The sequence below is a fragment of the Dendrobates tinctorius genome, unplaced genomic scaffold, assembly GCF_039654945.1.
Source record: "Dendrobates tinctorius isolate UK_male_01 unplaced genomic scaffold, ASM3965494v1 ptg000059l, whole genome shotgun sequence".
Lineage (NCBI taxonomy): Eukaryota > Metazoa > Chordata > Amphibia > Anura > Dendrobatidae > Dendrobates > Dendrobates tinctorius.
In genome coordinates, this window is record NW_027361727.1 from 27,405,762 (window position 1) to 27,428,791 (window position 23,030).

Below are 23,030 nucleotides of genomic sequence, written 5' to 3' on the forward strand. Positions count from 1 at the left end.
AGGCAATGATGGGGTGATGGAGCAGGCAATGATGGGGTGATGGAGCAGGCAATGATGGGGTGATGGAGCAGGCAATGAGGGGAGTGATGGAGCAGACAATGATGGGGTGATGGAGCAGGCAATTATGGGGTGATGGAGCAGACAATGATGGGGGTGATGGAGCAGGCAGTGATGGGGTGATGGAGCAGGCAATGAGGGGAGTGATGGGGGTGATGGAGCAGGCAGTGATGGGGTGATGGAGCAGGCAATGATGGGGTGATGAAGCAGGCAATGAGGGGAGTGATGGGGGTGATGGAGCAGGCAATGATGGGGGTGATGGAGCAGGCAATGATGGGGTGATGGAGCAGGCAATGAGGGGAGTGATGGGGGTGATGGAGCAGGCAGTGATGGGGTGATGGAGAAGGCAGTGATAGGGTGATGGAGCAGGCAATGATGGGGGTGATGGAGCAGGCAATGATGGGGTGATGGAGCAGGCAATGAGGGGGGTGATGGAGCAGGCAATGATGGGGGTGATGGAGCAGACAATTATGGGAGTGATGGAGCAGGCAGTGATGGGGTGATGGAGCAGACAATGATGGGAGTGATGGGGTGATGAAGCAGGCAGTGATGGGGTGATGGAGAAGGCAGTGATGGGGTGATGGAGCAGGCAATGATGGGGGTGATGAAGCAGGCAATGATGGGGTGATGGAGCAGACAATGATGGGAGTGATGGGGTGATGGAGCAGGCAATGATGGGAGTGATGGGGAGAAGGCACAGTGATGGGGTGATGGAGAAGGCAGTGATGGGGAGAAGACAATGATGGGGTGATGGTCGAGAGGGCAATGATGGGGTGGTGGGTGAGAATGCAATGATGGTGGTGGTGGAAAGGCAATAAATGGGGGTGGTGGAGGAGGAGGAAATGATGGAGGTGGTGGAATGGGCAATGATGGGAGTGGTGGGGGAGAAAGCAAAGATAGTGGTGGAGAAGAAAATGATGGAGGTGGGGGAGAGGACAATAATGGGATGCGAGGGGAGGAGGACAATGAGGGGTGTGGGGGATTGGGATGGGAGGAAGGGGGACTTATAATGGCCTTAGGAACAGGGGGAGGTGGAGGAAGACATTATCGTTTATTATGTCTAACACAGTCCCTTAGTATATAGTGTACTCACTAATTCTGTATAACACCATCCTTAGTTACATAGTTTCCTCTTTTATTATGTATAACACCGCCCCTTATTACCTACCATCCTCTCTAGTTATATATGGTGCCGTCCCTTATTATATAGCTTCCTCTGCTGTTATGTATAGTGCTGTCTCTTACATAGTGTATTTTTGTTATTTTTGTTATTCACAGTGCCCTCTTTTATTACATGGTCCCCTCTCTTGTTAGATATAAAATGACTGCTGATCGAGGAGCCGGTGACCAGACGACCAGTCCATCAGCTCCTCCATTAGAAAGGAAGCTTTCCCATGCTCCATCAGCCATCATTGCATTATACAGCTAACAAGACAGGACGGTATGTAATAAAAAACAGGGCTCTATATAATCCAATATGTAAGGGACAGAACTGTACATAACAAGAGAAGGCACTGTGTATGGGACAGCAATATACATAATAAAGGAGACTATGTAATATATACCTGTATGTGTGTGTGTGGCTATATAATATCAATAATCTATCTATCTATATATATATATACACACACACACGTAGCTTTGACGCCATAAAAGGAGGGGGGCCCGGACACATTTCTTGCACAGGGACCCCAAGCTGTCAGTGTCCGCCCCCTGTCCGCCAAAATAATTTGTACTTTCTGGTTTTTTTTCTGTCACATTATTAAAAATTATTATTAAAAAAAGCCATTAGGTCTTCATCCAGCATCATCAAGCTAATACATACATATATATAGAGAACTGCAAGAAGTTGAAAGTCTAGAAATTTAGAAATAATAGCAGAGTTAGTAGCAGACTAAAAATTAGATCTTTGAGTGTAGTGTGGGCTCTTCGGATGCTTCCGAATTATCAACGACCAAAGGGGCGGCAAATTTTTCGACCGCCCCGGGCGCCACAAACAGTTGCTACGCCACTGTATCCCGGTATGTACCTTACCGTATATCCCAGTATGTACCTTACCGTATATCCCCGGTATGGTACCTTACCATATATCCCGCTATGTACCTTACCGTATACCCCGGTATGTACCATACCGTATATCCCGGTATGTACCTTACCGTATACCCCGGTATGTACCTTACCGTATATCCCGGTATGTACCTTACCGTATATCCCGGTATGGTACCTTACTGTATACCCCGGTATGTACCTTACCGTATACCCCAGTATGTACCTTACCGTATATCCCGGTATGGTACCTTACCCTATATCCTGGTATGGTTCCTTACCGTATACCCCAGTATGTACCTTACCGTATATCCTGGTATGGTACCTTACTGTATATCCCAGTATGTACCTTACCGTATATCCTGGTATGGTGCCTTACCGTATACCCCAGTATGTACCTTACCGTATATCACGGTATGGTACCTTACCGTATATCCCGGTATGTACCTTACCGTATACACCAGTATGTAACTTACCGTATATCCCGGTATGTACCTTACTGTATACCCCGGTATGTACCTTACCGTATATCCCGGTATGGTACCTTACTGTATACCCCGGTATGTACCTTACCGTATATCCCGGTATGGTACCTTACCATATATCCTGGTAAGGTGCCTTACCGTATACCCCGGTATGTACCTTACCATATACCCCAGTATGTACCTTACCGTATATCGCGGTATGGTACCTTACCGTATACCCCAGTATGTACCTTACCGTATATCACGGTATGGTACCTTACCGTATATCCTGGTAAGGTGCCTTACCGTATACCCCGGTATGTACCTTACCGTATATCCCAGTATGTACCTTACCGTATATCCTGGTATGGTGCCTTACCGTATACCCCAATATGTACCTTACCGTATATCACGGTATGGTACCTTACCGTATATCCCGGTATGTACCTTACCGTATACACCAGTATGTAACTTACCGTATATCCCGGTATGTACCTTACTGTATATCCCTGTATGTACCTTACCGTATATCCCGGTATGGTACCTTACTGTATACCCCGGTATGTACCTTACTGTATATCCCGGTATGTACCTTACTGTATATCCCGGTATGTACCTGTATTGTAAGGGTTTCCAATGGATTGTAATGAATAAGAAAATGCTCACACAAGAATTGAATTACTAAATTGATTTACTTAATAAATTAAAGATTAAATAATAAACAATATAAAACTATAAATACAATTGCATTAATCAGAAACAAGCATTATTCATACCTTACATTATTCAGATAGACATGACCACTCATCCTCCAGGAGACAAGAGAGAAAGAGTACATGTGTCCTGGTTCTTTTAAATGTCCAGCTAAAAGGTGTGTCCAGCCCCACCATGTGGGGAATGCTGTCACAAGTCTATTGTCCATTGGCTATAAACACTTCCCTCAATACCTGTATTAACCAGCATATAATGCAGGAAGCTGGAGGAGGGGGACTGATGTGTGCCACATGACAGAAATACAGCAAGCTGGAGGAGGGGCTTCGGAGCACATGATAACATCCATGGGGAAAGTTAACACACCCAATCTAATTAGGGTAGTTGCCTTGAATATCAATGGTCCTTTGTTGATGCATAAACAAATGATCAGGAATTTACATTCCTTTATCTTAAGTAAGTTTCAGTGACCTTTTGCTTACCTCATCTCAGTGTATATTATATTAAACTGATTGAAGCCATATAAAAATAACTCATAGTATAAAGTGCCTTACTGTATATCCCTGTATGTACCTTACCGTATACCCCAGTATGTACCTTACCGTATATCCCGGTATGTACCTTACCGTATATCCCGGTATGTACCTTACCGTATATCCCGGTATGGTACCTTACCGTATACTCCGGTATGTACCTTACCGTATATCCCGGTATGGTACTGATAAGAACTGAATGAGTTAAATGAATTCTGCTGAACTTTATCTTTTCTTCGAGGAGATGTCTCAGACATCTCCCTTGTGAACCAAGGTCAAATATTTCCTGCTTACATGGCAAAGCTGTTGTAGAAGTAACTATTTTTCTTTTCTTTATTGCGCATGTCTGTAAATGTCTAAATTCTTTGCTATAAAAGATGGAAGCCTAACTGATAAGCCAGAGGCGCGCAGCAGGCATCCCGAGTCGTATCATACAGCTTGTGTCTGTGTTATTCTTCTCGACGGAGCAATCAATTAGAGACATATGGTGCCTTACACCCAAGAACATCGGTCCTTCAGATGAAAGAGATATCTGAGGGATCCCGACAGTTTCCTGGCGCCCGAACAGGGACCTGATATAGGCACCTCTCCAAGACTACCCGATCTACAGACCACTTCAGTTACTGATGAAATTGTGAACAGCAGACCTAAACACCTGGCCAGGTAAGAGATCAATTTTTCTCTTCTCTGCTCTTCATAATCTATCATTATAACTAAGGTCCGTATAAAGGGGAATCTAGTAGAGGAGGGGGCCGTAAAATCAGGTCCATATAAGAACTCTGAGGAAATCGGGTGTGACACGCATATGTAATTTCTGCTCGAATGAGAGGTTACTGTAGGTTCTGTCTGTGCACAGCTATTTTTAGAAAAAGAGCTGATGCAAATCGAAATGGGAGAGGTCTGACATTACGGAATATAAGGCTGGGTGAACAGTTCATGCTGCAAAGCCCCGACGGACAAGTTCTCCACAATAGAAGATTCCGTGTTAGGAATCAGGGAGGTTGTTGAATGGCTACTTTGATTTGAAAGGTTGTGGAAAGTAGAAAAATAAGCTGCACAGTAGGTATTCGTTCAAAGAGTGGTGATATTGCCTAACTGGGTTATGTGACAGCGTCCTTTCGGGGAGGTCACCGCCTAAGCTTAAATCAACACCCTTTACGAATAAACCTTGTGACAGATAAGAGTGTGATCGAATGAGCACAGGACCGTGAAATGAGCCTGTGACAAGATATGACTGAAGAACCCCGATAGATGGATACTTTGTTTACAATCCTGTGTGTTGTGGGAGTGTTTCTGTTCGGATGTTACATAGCATATAAGTACACGAAACACGTAGTACAATGAGGAACAGACACCCCATTTAGCCTGTTAGCACCTTAGGAAGAAGGTAACGAGGTATAGTAGAGCCTAGTCTTGAGCTTACCCAATACACCACCTAAGGAAGGGAGGATTAACAGGAAGGAACAAGAGAAACAGGATAAAGAAATGGGGAACAGTCAGGGAAAGACACCTGAGGAGGGAAATTGGTTATGTGATATAATTGAAGATAGATATGGAAAAAGTGCAGCAAGAGACCTAGAAAAGGTATTAAAAAAATTCAAGGTAGAAGGGAAAGAGGCTTTAAATGAGGACAAATGGAAGGAGATAAAAGACACGAAGTCAGGAAAAATTGCAGATGCGGGATGGGGAGAACAGGTTGAAGCATGTTTAAAATGTTCACAAGTTGCTCAGAGGGAAAAGTGGGCATATAACGAGAAGACAGGGAAATGGATACGTCCAAAGAAGGTCAGAATGACGGATGACCCAGTGGAGAAAATGCATGAGCCTCCACCCTATCCAACCCCTTTGTCAGTGCCACCACCAGTACCTATGGCTCCTGCCACAACTCCCAGTTCACCTCCACCACCGGCTAAGCTGTACCCAGAGACACAAATAGCTGTTAAGCCACCTAGTGGCAGTGATGAACCTGGATGGGTCTGCAGTAATTGTGGTCAACAAAACCCCAATTGGAGGGAGAATTGTCTTGCCTGTGGTGCACCCCGATACCATGCGCCCAACCTATTAGCCCCTGTCAGATCACAAAGCAGACCCTTCAGGGAGATTACAGCACAGGGGGATTACATCACTAGACATGTAATTACTAATCATTACCAGCCTTGGACTGCAACTGAATGTATGGCTTTGTTGTCTAACGCCCCTGACCCGATTATCAATCCAGCCCGATTTGCTGCTTACTTAAGACAGGTGTTGATGGTACACAGAGGTACCTGGAATGACGGGGAAGATATGCTCAGATTAAAACTACCACTGCCACTCCAACATGAGCTCTGGCAGGCTTTGACAATTAGAAAGCCAGCGGAGGATGCAGCAGACAACCCTCGCACACAGGCATCAGCAGGAATATTCCTAGAAGTCCTTGACACGTTCATGGGAGACAAACAGAGACAGCGAGGTTCACAGACGGCTGTTTCACAACAACCTGGACAAACAGTAGCTGATTTTTACCAGACATTAGAGATGGGATTTAGCGATGAGGGACTAGACCTTACCAACCCGGGGGTACAGAGACTGCTTGCTAAGTCCTTCATAGATGGGTTAACGCCAGAAATGAAATTGAAGTTGAAAAATTGTACTCCCGATTGGAGGTCAGCAGACAATGCCCATGGTCTAAAGCAGAGAGCCATGGGAATTGAGATGGACTTAAGGGAAAACAAAAGAGAAAAAGGGAAAGTGTTTCTTACACTAGATTTGGAAGACCCGGTAGGGAGACCAAGGAGAAAGACTTTTACTTGCCATTACTGTAAGAAACCTGGTCACTTTCAAAGAGATTGCCGAAAGAGAAAAGCAGATAGGGAACATCAATCTAGAAAGGAGGACACAACCGACTGACTAAATGCCACTAGAATGACACTCGATTCTAGGGAGCCAGTAATTAAAATTCAGGTGAATGGTAAAAAGGTACCCTTTCTATTAGATACCGGAGCAACCTCTTCGGTGGTCAATGACAAAGTAATAACTCCAGATCTCCTTTCAGAGTATTCGACTTTTGTCTCAGGATTCAGTGGACAATCTAGCCTAATTCCTTTTAGCAAACCTTTACCAGTTAAGATAGGACCTAAAATGTTCCTGAATAAATTTTTGTTTGTCAAAAGAGCACCAATTTGCCTATTGGGAGTAGATGTACTAAAGAAACTGCAGGCAGATATCAAATTTGCTGAAGATGGTACAGTACATCTTACTATCCCAGATGGGGACGAGGACACTCTTGAGGCTTGCATGATAATTCAAACTCTCGAGTCACAAGGTCCTGATGACACCACATCACAACCATGGGACCCAGCCCTAGACAAATTACCTGATACCTTATGGGCAAAAGGGAATGCGGATATTGGCTTACTTCCCGTATCCCCAGTTGCGGTGGAGGTGCCCGCAGACACAAGATTGCCACAGCTGCGGCAGTATCCCATTAGTGCCCAACAAGAGGCTGCTATTGAGGCACAAGTCACTGATCTTGTAAACAATGGAGCATTGGTGTCAATTAAATCACAAGCTAATACGCCATTGTTTCCTGTCAAAAAGAAAGGAGGACCAGGTGATGCCCCGAAATATCGCATGGTACATGATCTGAGAGAGATAAATAAGGTCCTTGTTCCTTTGACACCAGTAGTACCTAACCCACACACGCTATTGGCGAAAATCCCTAGTCAATCGAAATGTTTTTCAGTGATTGATTTGTCGAACGCATTTTTCTCAGTGCCCCTCCACAAAAGCTGTTGGCATCTGTTCGCTTTTACATTTAAGGGCAAACAATATGCCTGGACCAGACTGCCACAGGGCATGCAGCATTCACCCACACTGTACACGCAGGCATTGCAGTCTGTGTTGGCCGGCTGGCCACATCCACCTGGTGTTGTGCTCTTACAATATGTGGATGACCTGTTGCTTTGTGCACCTGATGAGGCTAACTGTAGAATCCATACACTTTCACTACTGATGTTTTTATCAGACAATGGATGTAAGGTCAACAGAGAAAAGTTACAGTTTTGCCAACCAAAAGTCGTATTCTTAGGACATTGTCTATCACACGGTACCCGACACTTAACCAATGACAGAATCACAATTGTACAACAAATGAAGGAACCGACAACCCACAAGCAGTTGAGAGCATTTTTGGGTTTAGTTTCGTCTTGCCGCCAATGGGTCATACATGCTAGTGAACACATGCAGCCACTGTATGATTGCATCAACACAACACCTTTTCAACTGACTGACATTGCACGAGACTCATTCCAGTATCTGAAGAAGGCCATAGTGTCAGCCCCAGCATTAGGTATACCTAACTATGATATACCCTTTCAACTGATGGCCGCTGAAATCAGAGGGCATGCTACTGGCATTTTGACACAGAAACATGACAAAAAGAATAGACCCCTTGCATACTATTCTGCCAAACTAGACTCAGTAGCACAGGGAACACCATCCTGTGTCAGAGCAGTCTCTGCAATCGCATTGCTACTTGACAAAGTTTCTGATATTGTACTGGATAACCCACTAACTGTCTGTACCACACATGATATATACGGTATCCTGAATCAGGTTTCTGCTAAACATATTTCTATGGCCTGGCAACTCAGATTGCAATGTGCCTTGCTTATGCCTCCTAATGTTACGTTTACCAAAACTCAGAATCTGAATCTGGCTACATTGTTGCCAATTGCAGATTCTGAAGGGGGGGATATAGATGAGAACACATTATCGCTTTCTTTTGAGCCCCCACACGAGGTTGAACATGATTGCATAGAACTGATGCAGCAAGAAGTTGTTGGCTTGCCCAATGTCACAGACACACCATTGTCAAATCCAGACTTTGTACTTTTTGTGGATGGCAGCAGATATGCCGATGAGAGTGGAAAATTCCACACAGGATATGCGGTAGTGTCACCACATGAGACTATTGTGGCAAAGGCACTTCCACCCCACATGTCCGCACAAGAGGCTGAGCTGACAGCTCTGAATGAGGCATTAAAACTTTCCAAAGGAAAAACAGCAAATATCTACACTGACTCAAGATATGCCTTTGGGATAGTACATGATTTTGGGGTCTTGTGGCGCACAAGGGGTTTCATGACAGCAGCAGGAACACCCATAAAACATGCCACACTGATCAGAGACATCCTCGAGAATGTGGCCCAGACACAGGGGGTGGCCGTTATGAGGGTGCCAGCACACACCAGAAAAGACAACATGGAAGCAAAAGGCAACGAAAAAGCAGACCAGGCGGCGAAGCAAGCTGCCTTGGGGACTCCAGAAAAAGTAAACATAGTGCACAAGGATGCATCAGGATTGTTTACAGACTTACAAAAGTTCCAAGAAGACTCCGCTCAGACGGACAAGGAAACTTGGGAAAAGATGGGAGCTGAGAAGACGAACGGAATGTGGAAGAAAGATCAGAAGTACTGCTTGCCTAGGGTTTTGTACCCAAGGATGGCAGAAGCAGTTCACCTTCCAACTCACATGTCCGCCAATGGAATGACGCGCCTAGTCACGAAGGTTTGGATTGCTCCTGGGTTTGGGAAGGTGGCGCAGCTACACTGTACCTCCTGTCCCATATGCCTAGCACACAATCCCGGACAGGTAGTGAAAACTCCACGGAAACACAGTCCTAGGCCGTTATATCCCTTCCAGAGACTACAGATCGACTACATTCAACTCCCCAGAAGTGGACCATATGAGTATGTTCTGGTGTGTGTTGACATGTTCTCTGGATGGCCAGAGGCCTACCCGGTGAAAACGGCTACAGCTCGAGCCACTGCAAAGAAACTAGTGATGGAACTAGTACCACGATTCGGTGTCCCTGAAACAATTGAATCAGACAGAGGTACACACTTTACTGCTGAGGTAATGCAAAATGTAATGCAAATGATAGGTGTAGAACAAGCATTTCATACACCCTACCACCCACAGAGTTCAGGGAAGGTAGAAAGAATGAACGGGACACTAAAATTAAAAATACAGAAAACCATGGAGCAGACCCATAGACCATGGCCAGAGTGTCTCCCATTAGCATTATTCTCAGTAAGGTACACACCCACGGGGAAAACTAAACTGTCACCCTTCGAGATATTGTTTGGAAGACCACCAAACACAGGGTTGTACTACCCACAGGTCTTAACACTCAATGTGGATAATTTGACAAGTTATGTAATCCAGTTGCAAAAGCATTTAACTCAAATGCATTCTCTAGTTTTCTCTTCCATTCCAGATCCAGATAGTGTGGAAGGAACTCACTGTCTACAACCCGGTGATTACGTATATGTCAAGAAACACTCCAGAAAGACCCTTGAACCCCGATATCAAGGACCTTACCAAGTACTCCTAACAACGCCTACTTCTGTTAAGTTGGAAGGACGACCAACCTGGATCCACGCATCGCATTGCAAACTAGCCACAGGAATTAACAAAGCATAAGAGTGCATAATGTTTTGGTTTGGTTTTGTTGCATTATCTGTAATAATGGTAGCTGCGTGGGACAGTCTAAATTCTCCAATGTCCTTGAATAATAAGTTTATACAATATCATGAAAAATTACTGAATGATTGGTCAAATGACACTCAGTCTCCAGCAGATTGCTGGATCTGCACACATTCACCAGTATCAGCCACTAGTATTCCGTTCCTTGTTATTCCTGTGCCACCCGAGGAATTATTTGCCTGGACCAATTGTTCTGATACACTTGCTAATAATGCCACAAAAAATGTGAAGTTATGGAACACAACTGTCGGTATACCTATTGTGGGATGGGTAGGATACCCTTGGTGGCAGGGTAACCTTTCAGGAAGTAATACTCACCTTCAATATCTGGCATATAAGGGGGGGGCTTGGGTACCCAGGAATAGAACCCGGTTAACCTACTTGGGACAAGTTCCAACGTATGGTTTACAAGTTAGCTTTAATGTAACTTCCCATTCTACTGATGCCTTCAAACCAATGTTGCTAGAATGAAAGTTACATAATATGTCATGGGAGTACTCCAATTTATTTCCCCAGGGCACTAACGAAACTTGTATTAATATTCCTGGTAATATGCCTTGTAACGAGTCCTCGGAATATAAGAAGGGAACCTCCCCTTGTGGAAACCCTGATGCAGGTTATTGTAGTCCTTTAGGACAATTTTCACCTTGGTGCATGCTCCAGAATGCATCTGCGTTCATAGATTTAGTTCATAGACTGGTACTACAACATTCAGCCCTATGGGACCTACCTAGTGACATGTACTGGGTATGTGGAGACAATGCATATAAGTGGTTGCCAGTAGGGGTAAAAGGTGCTTGTACTCTGGGTCGTTTGACTCCAGCTACCTTTGTTATTCCGAATGACCAGTTGGGTACTTAGAGCATACCTAAACACACGTTGTACAAAAGAGCTGCTGACAATACACCTCGCCTCTCTGGGAGACCACACATAGTGCAGATGAGTGTGGCCAATAAAATTGTCAGCTCTATTTCTATTTATCCTATGATTACTCAAATGTGGGATAAATTAGTTAGAGCTACAGATTACTTAGATGACCAAATATGGGATATATTGGATATACTGAACACCACTGTTGCTGTTCAAAATCAGCTTATTATAGTCACTAATCAGCATACCATAGTATTAGATTATTTAACTGCAGCGCAAGGAGGTATGTGTCAAGTCATCGGACCCGCTTGCTGTCATTATATAGATCCCAACAGTAGTTTAAAGTTAAGATCAAAAATAGAGGATGTTCAAAGACTTAGAGATCAGTACGATAAAGACAATGATCGTACTAAAGATAGTTGGTGGTCAGACACCTTCTCCTTTCTTAATCCAGCTAATTGGTTTAAGGGTATTGGAGGCTGGATAGCTGGGATTATACTAAGTTTATTACGTATTGCCGTTTGTCTCCTTATAATATATGTGCTATTGAAACTTGTTTTTTGGTGTATCTCTGTATGCAAGAAAAGATGTAGAAATAGATAAGGAAGTTTGACTGTAAACAACAAGAATTTAACTATTATTCCTTTGAGTCCTAGATTGACATCTCATTTCTGGCATGAAGGAGCGTACTCTTGCAATGATGGACGTGGCTTCAGTATCTGGGGGATGGAGAAGGTAGAAGACCTGTCTCCCTTGGGCAACCCGTCGGCCTGGGATAGTACCTGGTGAACGAGCCACTATCCGCTGTTGTTGCAGGATCCAGTGTTCCAGATTGTGGAAAATGAAGATGTCAAAGGGGGGAATGATAAGAACTGAATGAGTTAAATGAATTCTGCTGAACTTTATCTTTTCTTCGAGGAGATGTCTCAGACATCTCCCTTGTGAACCAAGGTCAAATATTTCCTGCTTACATGGCAAAGCTGTTGTAGAAGTAACTATTTTTCTTTTCTTTATTGCGCATGTCTGTAAATGTCTAAATTCTTTGCTATAAAAGATGGAAGCCTAACTGATAAGCCAGAGGCGCGCAGCAGGCATCCCGAGTCGTATCATACAGCTTGTGTCTGTGTTATTCTTCTCGACGGAGCAATCAATTAGAGACATATGGTGCCTTACACCCAAGAACATCGGTCCTTCAGATGAAAGAGATATCTGAGGGATCCCGACAGTACCTTACCGTATATCCCTGTATGTACCTTACCGTATATCCCTGCATGTACCTTACCGTATATCCCTGTATGTACCTTACCGTATATCCCTGTATGTACCTTACCGTATACCCCGGTATGTACCTTACTGTATACCCCGGTATGTACCTTACCGTATATCCCTGTATGTACCTTACCGTATATCCCGGTATGTACCTTACCGTATATCCCTGTATGTACCTTACCGTATATCCCTGTATGTACCTTACCGTATACCCCTGTATGTACCTTACCGTATACCCCGGTATGTACCTTACCGTATACCCCGGTATGTACCTTACCGTATATCCCTGTATGTACCTTACCGTATATCCCTGTATGTACCTTACCGTATACCCCTGTATGTACCTTACCGTATATCCCTGTATGTACCTTACCGTATATCCCTGTATGTACCTTACCTTATATCCCGGTATGGTACCTTACCGTATACCCCGGTATGGTACCTTACTGTATACCCTGGTATGTACCTTACCGTATACCCCGGTATGTACCTTACCGTATACCTCGGTATGGTACCTTACCGTATATCCCGGTATGGTACCTTACTGTATACCCCGGTATGTACCTTACCGTATATCCTGGTATGTACCTTACTGTATATGCGTATATGTACGTTACCGTACTATACTGGGAGATACGTCTCCATTCTGTCAGCGACTCAGAATATTGTACACTAACTCCCTTTACAGTCTGCTTTATGACCTGTTAGCATTTTCCTTTATTGATTTGTTTTGTATCGGATCCACAAAATGTTCTGCATCCGATGATCGCAATGTTCTGCATCCGATGATCGCAATGTTCTGCATCCGATGATCGCAATGTTCTGCATCCGATGATCGCAATGTTCTGTTTCCGATGATCGCAATGTTCTGCATCCGATGATCGCAATGTTCTGCATCCGATGATCGCAATGTTCTGTTTCCGATGATCGCAATGTTCTGCATCCGATGATCGCAATGTTCTGCATCCGATGATCACAATGTTCTGTTTCCGATGATCGCAATGTTCTGTATCAGATGATCGCAATGTTCTGCATCCGATGATCGCAATGTTCTGTATCAGATGATCGCAATGTTCTGCATCCGATGATCGCAATGTTCTGTATCAGATTGTTGGAATGTTCTGCATCCGATGATCGCAATGTTCTGTATCAGATTGTTGGAATGTTCTGCATCCGATGATCGCAATGTTCTGTATCCGATGATCGCAATGTTCTGTATCAGATTGTTGGAATGTTCTGCATCCGATGATCGCAATGTTCTGTATCAGATTGTTGGAATGTTCTGCATCCGATGATCGCAGTGTTCTGTATCCGATGATCGCAATGTTCTGTATCAGAATGTTGGAATGTTCTGCATCCGATGATCGCAGTGTTCTGTATCCGTTGATTGCAATGTTCTGTATCCGATGATCGCAATGTTCTGTATCCGATGATCGCAATGTTCTGTATCAGAATGTTGGAATGTTCTGCATCCGATGATCGCAGTGTTCTGTATCCGTTGATCGCAATGTTCTGTATCCGATGATTGCAATGTTCTGTATCCGTTGATCGCAATGTTCTGTATCCGATGATCGCAATGTTCTGTATCCGTTGATCGCAATGTTCTGTATCCGTTGATCGCAATGTTCTGTATCCGTTGATCGCAATGTTCTGTATCCGATGATCGCAATGTTCTGTATCAGAATGTTGGAATGTTTTGCATCCGATGACTGGAATGTTCTCGTTATGGGATCATCTGGGAATGTGGATTTTCTAAACCATAAGTTAAAGTGATCAGCAGCACGGATCGGAGTGGAGCTGGACTTTTCATACTGCACAAGGATCTATGAGGACCAGAACAGCAGAGATGTACAATAGCTGTGCTGAGACACAGAATAGTTGTAAACATGTGATAGTACCAGTATAGTAAAAAAATAATTAATTATCAATGACCTTTAATAGCAGAGATGAACTTGTACCTGTAACTTGACACAGCAGAATGCAATAGCACCGGAATTAGTTGGATTCAGCAGATTAGTAGAAGGTGGTTGCTGGATAACAGACAGTAATATCTGGGATTAGATGGTGATCTGGGATGAGTTTGTTAACTTGTAAATTGACACAGCAGAGCTGAGAGGGCTATAAAACCAGGATTAACAGGACCGAGCTTGGAAATAGTAGCTGATTTCCAGAGAAGAGGTGCAGGGAAGATAATTAGATATCTGGTTAGAGCAGAAGCTAGTAGAAGGTGCGGCAAAGCTTGTGGTAGCAGGATGCTCTAATTCCTGAATACTCAGGCAGCGAATAGCGGCCTGAACAAACAGGAAGACGCTAATAGGCAAAGGAAGCAAAGCCCGGCATTGGAGCTGGAACATGTGTGATAAGGGACATCCCTCACATTCCTTATCAGACGCACAGAATGTTCGGTATCAATATCAAAAGAGAAAATTAATTGAACTGCATGTTTCATTGCTGTTCCTAGAGAACCCCTTTCACGCGTCTCTATATAAGTGACAGATCCCCTTTAATACAAACGCAGTCTGATAGTAAAAATAATACCGCAGCAATGTCATCATTTGGATACAGACAGATCCAGAACCTGCCTCTTGTATAATTGCAGACTAAGAGAAACAATTGTTAATCTTGGAGCATACGTAAAATGAGGAAACATTTGCAGAATTTATTGCGGATAATAGCCATAAACATGAAGGAAGCAAGTCATAAAGTTTAAGTTCATGATTAAAAAATGAATAACTGCATTCTAATGTGTGCTTATAATTCTATCCGTAGCATTTCCCGATTGTTTTTCACTGTCTGGAGGAAGAGCCCGAAAGGAAAAACATCGGAATTAATCGCCTTGTTTTTCTCCCTTTTCTCTAAACAAAATAGACGAAGTTTGTACGGCGTAAATTATGCATCACTTTATAGAGAAGTATCACATAAGATCCATAATAAAGAGAAGAAATAAAGAAGTTTTATTATGGACACAGCGCCACTCAGGTCCAGAGGTAGAGCTTGGTATTGCAGCTCTTGGGTCTAAAATTCCAGCCATTATGTAATCTGCTTTCATTGCATTTCTGCATTCCAATAGAGAAACCTAGATTAGGAATTTGATCAGAGTGTGATCATTGTGCGATCCGATTTTCTCGGATGAGGAGAACATGGGGGGAAAAAAAAAAAACATTTCTCCATCTTCTCCATTGTGTCAGTTTGTGGAAATCGGACTGCAGTCAGATGTCACCCGAATGCAGTCCGATGTTTCCCACGCCCTCACTGATTTGTATGGCCAAGCGCGATGTGAGTATCGGATCAAACTCAGGCATGCGGCATGTGCATGGCCCAATAGAATAACATTAGTCCATGTGCGATCCGATGTTTTGTCCAATAATACGGCCATGTGAAAGAGCCCTAAGGCCATGGTCACATAGAGATTTTTTTAAGCATCTCTTGGTGTTTATCCGCACCAAGATCCAGCTCATAAACACTTTAAAAAAATCCTCTTCCTAGTGATTTTTATGGGAAATCCACTTTGCTGTTCATCACATGAGTTTTTTTAGTATGTTTTGTTGCTGAAATGTAGTGAAGAACGCCTAATGGAAGAAAACAGTGCGTCTCACTTCTTGGAAGAGGATTAAGAATGGAATCAGCTCTAAACTAAGTCCAATTAAAAAGCACCAAAAACACCATGTATACACCCAGAACATGCTTAATTTAAAAAAAATCCCCCTAAAAAGATTCTCTAAAACATCACGTTAAAATGTATTGTATCTATTTTTTTTATTTTAATGTAACCCCTTCAAGACCTTTGACGTATATTTAAGTCAAAGTTCATGTCCCTGCCTTTGATAAGCTTGCCTCTTTCCTCGCACTTAATGGCTCATTTAGTTAGCCATCAATGGCCTTTTATGGCCACGGTTGGAGAGGTGCTTCACCTGCAGTTGTTTAATCTGTTAAATCTTGCTGTCAATTGTCATGCTACTGCAGTGCAGTATAGCGCAACCTCCTCCAGGGGGTGCTGGTGAGAGTACACACACAGTGTAGCAATACTGAGCAGCAACACAAGCGTCACCAGGTGGCGAAAGAGTGGTCAGGAGCAGAAGTACCAGAGGCCACAGCAGTGCATGTGATCAGAAGCAAGCCAGGGGGTCAGCAACAGTCAGAAGTGGATAAGACAAAGACAGAAGCAGGTCCGAATGCAAGACAAGTCAAAACCAGGGAGTCAACAAACTTACAGGAAAACACTGAGTCAGGACAGACAGAGGGAATAACCAGACACGGGGCAAGTCAGGGATCACAGCAGGACAAATCAGGATATACCAGAGTCAGATACACACGCCGAAGGCAGAACTATAGTTGACACCACCTGCAGGATGCAGCGGAGCTAAATATCAAACCCGAGAACAGACTGAGGCTGAGAAAAGTTAACTCCTGAAATGACCAGACCGGGAACATGGAAAGATCATGACATCAGTCACAGACAGAAGCGCATCATTGATTTTGCCCATCGGTGCCCCTATCACGTGATCGCAGGCGCCGATGGGTTGTCAAGACCACTGAGGGTCTGCAGAAGATCCCTGTGCCTGTTATTGTGAATTGCCTGAGAACGCCGGCTCGTGGCCGGCGTTCATAGGAGATTGTGATTTCTGCTATACAAAGCAGAGATGATGCACTGTTATGTGTAGCACAAGTGATCTGACAACTGCAGCTCCAAGTCTCCTAAGGGGACTATTGAGACCAGTAAAAAGTAAAATAAAAAGTTTTTTAAAAATATGAAAAAATAAAAGCTCAGAAAGTTCAAATCCATTGAAAATAAAACAATAAAAAATACACACATTTGGTATCGCCACGTTCATAAAAGTCCATCTATCAAAATATAAAAAACAGTTAATCCGATCGGTAAATGGCGTAATGAGCAGAAAAACGAATACGCCAAAATTTCAGGTTTTCGGACGTCGCAACATTGCAATAAAATGCAATAACGGGTGACCAAAACATCGTATCTGCCCCAAAATGATATCAATGAAAACGTCAGCTCAAGCCACAAAAAATAAGCCCTCATCCAGCCCCAAATCCTGAAAAATAAAAACGTTACGGGTCTCGGAAAATGACAGTATAAGCAATTTTTTTTTCCTTAAAAATTTCTAAAAAATAAAAAATTCACAAGTTAAATAAAAAAAAAAACCTACACATGTTTGGTGTCTGTGAACTCGTGCTGACCTCGAGAATCATATCATCAGGTCAGTTTTACCATATTCTGAACTTTTTTTTGCCTCCTGGGACTTCCCCTTTAAAATGAATGACGGTAAAAGCACCGGATTGTGAATTGATTGGTCATGTGTGCGCTAACGCCACTTGCCTCTACTTCTGACCTTTTCCATATCAACCTATTCATTAGTTAGAAATGGCTGCATAAAAACGGCGCGCGCCGCCTTGTTTTGTCTGATTTAATATAGATACGGCTGCGATATTTCTAAATTACATTCTTCAGATGTTTAGCGTGAAAAACCCGAGCGTTTTTCTTCCATCAGACACAATAATATTGTTCAGTTTTCTTTTTCTCCATGAAACTATTGATTTGCCTTCGGGGGGGGGGGTGCTACTTTTTGCGCCCTGCTAAAAAAAAAAAAAAAAGAGCTTTTTCACCAATTTCTGTTATTTTGTTTTCCCTCCTCCCGTCGAGTAAAAAATATGAAATGGTCGTCCTGGAAAATCCGTGTTATAGTGCACCGATAAGCAGCTGGAAAATGAGTTACCGCAGCGTTGTGTTGCTACAATGTGTGGGGGTTTACAAATGGGGTCTTTAGGGGGCGATGCACCGAAATGGACGAGCGTCGGTAATCAGGCACAATGACACTTTGCTGCTTTTAAGGAAGAAACATCAAAGAGATTCCAAAAAGCAATGTATTAGACTTGTATCTTATGTCGCCCATTTATAGAATCAATGGCCCAACCAATGAGATTCCAAAAACAAATAGTGCACAGGAATCATTTCATTCCATCCAGAAAGAGTACAGACCCCCAGAATAGACCCGTAAAAAAAGAACCCCTAAAGCATAGTCCCAAATATGCTGGGACTGAGATGAGCATATGTGCCGTTCATGCCAAATATGCTGGGACTGAGATGAATTTTCACATACAGTCCTAGACATCCCTGTTCTGCAGGGGTGGGGTTAATGTAAACTCTGCCCAGAAATGGGTGTGCCCCAGGGTAGGTCCAAGACATTCTCAGGAGGGTTAGGACCGTTTCCTGATAGAACTGGGGGCTAAACATAAAATCCAAACCACCCCAACATTAATTTGGGAAATCATTAAAACTAGTTATTGTCAAAATATAAATTAGAAATCAGCTTTTGCAAATGGTGGTGTCATGATCCCAGTGCGGGTTTTTGAGCTGCACACCGGGGGTTAATGTCTGGAGCTCTGTGCAGGTTTTGACCTGCACACTTGGGGTTAATGATTGTGGCCTCTTTCTGGTTCTGGGAGAGCTTCATAAACCCCTGGGTAGCTCCAATCCCTGCCAGTTAGACTTTTGCCATTGGCCTAGTGTGCTGACCCCCGTGTGCCTGTGTGTTGCTATAGCTTGTTTATATGGTTCTGACCCGATTCTGTTTCCCGTTGTGAGTTTGCCTGTTGATTTTGTACTGCGTTATTATCTGTGTATGACTCATTGCATGTGACCTGATTACTCTCTGCTCGCCCCTCTTGTACCTTGCAACTATCTGTGTATGACTCATTGCCTGTGACCTGGTTACTCTCTGCTCGCCCCCTTTGTTACCCTACAGCTATCTCTGTGTGTGACTCATTGGCTACGTCCTGACTATTCTCACTGTCTATGCCCCTTGGTAACTTTGTCTCGCAGTTACTCTGCTAGGAATTGTCTTGCAGCTCCTAGCTCTGTGGAGTTTAGGTCACGCCTCTAGCAGTCACATGCTTCAGGTCCTGCAGCTCTGAAGTACGCATCTATTCGGTTGCTGCCCGCTCCACAGGTAGCTTTGAGCACTGTTCACTTTACTCAGGACACGCGCACTGGCTCAGTGAGTAAGTTCAGTGCGGTGTCTCTGACATTATAACTGGCCTACAATTTTTTTTTTTTTTCTCTCTTTCTCTCTCCTCACTTCTGCAGCATGGACCCAATGTGTGCTTTATCTGAGCAGGTGAAAAGCTTGACTCAGTCACTGCAGAAGCTTAGTTTTGAACACCAAGCTCTGGCCCAGTCCCAACGGTGGGTTGAGGACTCAGTTCAGGGGGTACTTTCCGCAGACTTCCAGCAGGTGGGGAATAGAGATGTCATTTTAATCCCACCTGAATCCCCGGTTAAATTACCAGATATATTTTCTGGTAACAAGGATGAGTTCAGGGCATTTAAGGAGGGCTGTAAGCTTTTTTTTTTTCTTTGAGACCCCGCTCCTCTGGGGATGAGAAACAGAGGGTGGGGGTGGTGATGTCCCTGCTTAGGGGGTCCCCACAAGCCTGGGCGTTCTCGCTTTCCTCTTCTGCCCCTGAGAGAATGTCTGTGGATGCATTTTTTGAAGCCTTAGGGCTTATTTATGATGAGCCTGATAGAGTGCGGTTGGCTGAGGACGAGGTGATGAGTGTCTGTCAGGAGGAGCACTCGGCCGAATGGTTCTGTACTGAATTCAGACGTTGGGCAGCGGAGATTTCCTGGAGTGATGCCGCCCTTCGGGGGCTGTTCCACAGAGGCCTGTGTGAACGTCTGAAGGATGCTTTGGCACTTCATCCTCCGCCTGACTCCCTGGAGGATGCCATGGTCCAAGCGGTTCGCATGGATCGCAGGCTGCGGGCTAGAGGCATTATGCAACGGGAATCGCCCTTATTCTTCAGTGGAGATGAGACCCAGACTCTTCCTATGGCTATGGAGGTGAGCGCTGTCACCTGTGAGGGAAAAGAAAGAAGACGCCGCCGGGAAAAGCAGTTGTGCTTCTATTGTGGGAAATCTGGACATTGGAAGAAGGACTGCCCCTCCTGTCCGTCATCCTCCAAGATGGCGGGAAACGACTAGGTCTGGGTAGTAATCGAGGAGGCTACCCAGACCTTCAGGTACAATTTTCCTCATGTGCAAAAATGGTGCTGCAGGTGGAACTGGAACTTGGTTATGGTCCTGTTCAGACTACTGCTTTTATTGACTGCGGTTCGGCTGTGAACCTGATTGATACCAAGGTTATGACTCTTAATAAGATAGGGACAGTCAGGCTTCATGATCCTGTTAAACTTGTGGCAATTGACTCATCTCCTCTTAACCAAGACGGTATCTGTTGCAGGTCTGAACATTTTTCTCTAAAAGTGGGTTCCACTCATGTGGAGAAACTAAGTTGTCTGGTGCTAGATAACTTGCCTGCAGGACTGGTACTGGGGATGCCTTGGCTTCAACGCCATAATCCTACCATTGATTGGGTTACAGGGGAAATCACTCAATGGGGATGCAATAATAAATGTGGTAACCGGGGACATCTTGTTAACGCTGTTAAATCCGTGTCTGTGTCGTCTGTGGATCTGGAAGGTATTCCGGAGTACCTGAAAGATTTCGAAGACGTTTTTTCCGAAAGTGAGGCTGAGGCGCTGCCACCACATAGACCCTATGATTGTGCCATTGATTTAGTACCCGGAGCCAAGTTACCTAAGGCTCGATTGTTCAATTTGTCTGGGCCTGAGCGCCAAGCCATGAAGGAGTACATAGCTGAGAGTCTCCGCAAAGGGCATATCAGGCCTTCTGTGTCACCTGTGGCAGCAGGGTTCTTCTTTGTGAAGAAAAAAGATGGTGGTTTGCGGCCGTGCCTCGACTTTCGGGAACTGAACAAGCTAACGGTTAGGAACTCTTACCCGCTTCCCCTCATCCCAGACTTATGTAACCAGTTAGCTGGGGCCCAATGGTTCTCCAAGTTAGATCTGCGGGGGGTCTACAATCTGATAAGGGTTCGGGAAGGGGACGAGTGGAAAACGGCATTCCTCACATCAGAAGGACTCTTTGAGAACCTGGTAATGCCGTTTGGGTTAACTAATGCACCCGCTATTTTCCAAAATTTCATCAATGTTGTGTTTTCTGATCTGATAGGCCGTTTTGTTATTTATTTGGATGATATTTTGGTGTATTCCCCGGACAGTCAATCTCACTTGCAACATCTAAAGACAGTTCTCCAGAGACTCAGGGAGAACCAATTGTTCGCCAAATTGGAAAAATGTTCATTTTTTGTACAGGAGCTGTCTTTATTGGGGTTGATTGTGTCCTGTGAGGGGTTTCGTATGGATCCTAAGAAGGTGCTGGCGATCGCTGACTGGGTTCAGCCTCGAGATCTCAAGGGGCTCCAGCGCTTCTTAGGATTTGCAAACTATTACCGGAGATTCATTAAAGGTTTCTCACAAGTGGTGAAACCACTCACAGATCTTACCCAGAAGGGAGCTGATGTAAAAAATTGGTCTGTACTCACTAAGGAATCCTTCTCAGCGATTAAGAAATGTTTTATGTCTGCCCCGGTGTTGGTGCAACCTGACCCGTCCAAACCATTCATTGTGGAGGTGGATGCTTCTGAAGTGGGGGTGGGGGCTGTGCTGTCCCAGGGTCCGGCCACCCTTACCAATCTCAAACCCTGTGCCTTCTTCTCCAAGAAGTTCTCTTCAGCTGAGAAAAACTATGATGTAGGCAATAGAGAACTTCTTGCGGTCAAGCTGGCGTTTGAGGAATGGAGGCACTTTTTGGAAGGGGCGGCTCACCCTATCACGGTTGTCACGGATCACAAAAATTTGGCATACCTTGAATCTGCTAAGAGGCTTACTCCTAGACAGGCCCGTTGGTCACTTTTTTTTTTCACGATTTCAGTTCTCAATTACTTTTCGACCGGGGTCCAAAAATGTTAAAGCGGATGCCCTGTCCAGAAGTTTTGATCCAGTGTCTCCCCCTGAGCCGCCGTCCTCCATTCTTCCCCCAGGGGTGGTAGTGGCGGGGGTCTCAACTGAGTTGGAACAAGAAATCCTAAGGGCTCAGACCCTAGCTCCGGGAACCAGGCCAAGCGATAAACTGTTTGTTCCAGATTCATTGCGGCCTAGACTTCTGAAGGAGTTTCATGATTCTAGGCTGAGTGCTCATCCAGGTATCACGGCCACTAGAGAGGCAGTAGCCAGGGGTTTTTGGTGGCCTTCGTTAAGGTCCGATGTCAAGGAATTTTTTTCTGCTTGTGGCATATGTGCCCGTTCCAAAAGCTCGCATAACCGACCGGCTGGGGAACTCATACCTTTACCGGTTCCTGATAGGCCATGGACTCATCTTTCCATGGATTTTATTACCGGCCTTCCACCTTCCAGGGGCAATACCGTGATCTGGGTGGTGGTGGATAGGTTTTCTAAACAGGCCCATTTCATTCCCTTGGCAGCATTACCTTCAGCAGAAACGTTGTCAAGATTGTTTGTGCAGCATGTGGTCCGATTGCATGGGGTACCCCTGAATGTTGTGTCTGACAGAGGTGTACAGTTTGTGGCCAAATTTTAGAGGGCGTTCTGTATGAAATTGGGCATCTCACTCTCCTTCTCGTCGGCATATCACCCGGAGAGTAATGGTCAG